Raw genomic sequence first — 2,500 nt, 5'->3', positions numbered from 1 at the left:
GTTACAGACAGCAGAGCCGTTTCGGTAGAGTGGCCGCTTTTGAACCCAGACTGATTTGGATCCAGAAGGTTGTTCTGTGAAAGGAAGTCAGAGACCTGTTTGGAGACTGCTCGTTCAATGCCTTTGGATAGGAAAGGCAGTAGTGAGACAGGGCGATAGTTCTCGACTTGAGCAGGGTTGAGAGAAGCTTTCTTAAGTAACGGTGTTACCCGGGCCATTTTGAACGCTGTTGGAAATGTGCCGGAGGTTAGCGAGGCATTGATCACATGTGTGATAGCTGGAGCGATGGTCGGGCTGATGGACTGAAGTAGGCTCGTAGGTATAGGGTCCAGCGAGCATGTGGTAGGACGGCTGCATGTCAGGAGTCTGGACACTTCACTCTCGGAGAGAGGCGTGAATGCTGAAAAAGATGTTCCAGCAGTCCCTAGAGGTTGTAGGAGTGCGGTATCTGAGTCAGATGCGTTGAGTGGGCATGTAGAGAATTGACTGCTGATTGCCGCCACTTTGTTTGTAAAAAATGAGGCGAGGGTATCTGCAGTAAGGCTGGATGGAGGAGGAGGCAGCTGAGGGTTGAGTAGCGATTTGAAGGTTGAGAAAAGTTTTCGAGTGTCTGTAGCGCTGTTGATTTTGTCATGGTAGAAAGCAGTCTTAGCAGCAGTGATGCTGGCTGAGAAGGAGGTCAGGAGTGTCTGGTAGTTTTTGAGGTCGTCAGCTAGTTTGGATTTGTGCCATTTCCTCTCCGCGGCTCTGAGTTTGGTGCGCTGCGATCGGAGGGTATCATTTAGCCATGGATGAGAATGTTTGGATCGAGCTGGCCTTGTGGTAAGAGGGCACAGCTCGTCTAGACACGAGGTCAGTGTGGAGCAGAGCGAGTCAGTGGCTTCATTAACCTCCAGAGAGGAGAAGGTGTTGAGTGGAGGTAGACCGGAGGCAACCACAGAGGAGAAGTGCGTTGGAGACAGGTTCCGGATGTTGCGGCGGAACGTGACCATCGGCTGAGGAGCCGGAGGCTGTTCTGACAGGCTGACGTTGAACTGGATGAAGAAGTGGTCAGAAAGATGGAGAGGCGTCACCATGAGGGTGTCTGTGCTGCAGTTCCGAGTGAAGATCAAGTCAAGCTCTTTGCCAGCTTTGTGAGTCGGTGGGCTTTGAACCAGTTCGAGGTCAAAGGAGTGGACCAGGGCCAAAAAGTCCGCTGAGCCTGGGGCATCTAAGTGGATGTTCATATCACCGAGAACAAGAAGCGGACAGTCATGCTCAGGGATGGAGGATAGCAGAGTGTCAAGTTCGTCAATAAAGTCGCCTAGTTGGCCTGGAGGGCGGTAGATGACCAGCACGTAGAGTTTTGCTGGGGCGATCACTGTGATGGCATGGAATTCGAATGAGACATATTTGTTTGAAGGCAGTAGCGGGGTGAATTTCCATTTGTTGGAGATCAGCAGGCCCGTCCCGCCTCCTCGTCCAGATAGGCGAGGGGTGTGGGATAGTGTAAGGTTAGTGGAGAGTGCAGCCGGGGTGGCAGTGTTCTCTGGTTTGATCCAAGTCTCAGTGAGAGCAAGGAGTTCCAATGAAAGGTGGTTGGCATAGCCAGCTATGAAGTCGGTTTTGTTGACTGCGGATTGACAGTTCCACAAGCCCATGGAGAAGGAGGTTTCTGTCGGTGAGGACCGTTTAAGTTCCTGGAGGTGAAGGGGATTTCTGCCCCTTTTGACATTTCTGCCCCTTTTGGCATGATGCCGTTTTCTGCAATAGCCGGTGATAGCAGATATGGTGGAACGGCACATTTTGCCGTTGTCGGTGCCTGTGCTCGGTGAACTTGCACAGGTAAACTTGCTTGTCTTGACCGTGTCCGTCTTAAATGAGGCTGGCTGAAACGAGGGCTGCCGCTTATGCTGACGCTTCAGCAGCTGCCACTATTTTTATTCTGCTAGGAATTACATGCAGCTGTCCTCCTGTCCCACTAATGATGCATCAGCGTAGACCGCCCTCTGACGTTCGCACAGCTTAGATTGTTCAAAAGGGTGTTAATTACTGTCAACTGAAAGTCCGCTCGCTCACACCGACCGAAACTCACAGTTTCAAGTAGCCTCCTCCCTCAGCTGTTCCCAAACGCCCAGAGTCCAATTCTAACAATTGGAGAGGATTTGGCCAGTAGTAGCCTATGTGTTCTTGCTTTCTCTCTCCATAATAAATGGATAAATGGGGCCCAGTCTGTGTTAAATGCGCCCACGTGCGGCATGCCATGTTAGATTGTGCTGCCTGTGCCCATGTGCGGCACGCCATGTTAGATTGAGCTGCCTGTGCCCATGTGCGGCACTCCATGTTAGATTGAGCTGCCTGTGCCCATGTCAGATAGAGCTGCCTGTACCCATGTCAGATTGAGCTGCCTGTGCCCATGTCAGATTGAGCTGCCTGTACCCATGTCAGATTGAGTGCCTGTGCCCTGTGCCCTGTGCACAGTTGATTTCCTGATGGCAGTTGTCCTCCTTGTCCAAAGTTT

Source organism: Alosa sapidissima, chromosome 15 (genome assembly GCF_018492685.1).
Source record: "Alosa sapidissima isolate fAloSap1 chromosome 15, fAloSap1.pri, whole genome shotgun sequence".
Classification (NCBI taxonomy): Eukaryota; Metazoa; Chordata; class Actinopteri; order Clupeiformes; family Clupeidae; genus Alosa; species Alosa sapidissima.
The sequence above is the reverse complement of the archived record's forward strand: the minus strand, read 5'-3'. Positions refer to the sequence as shown.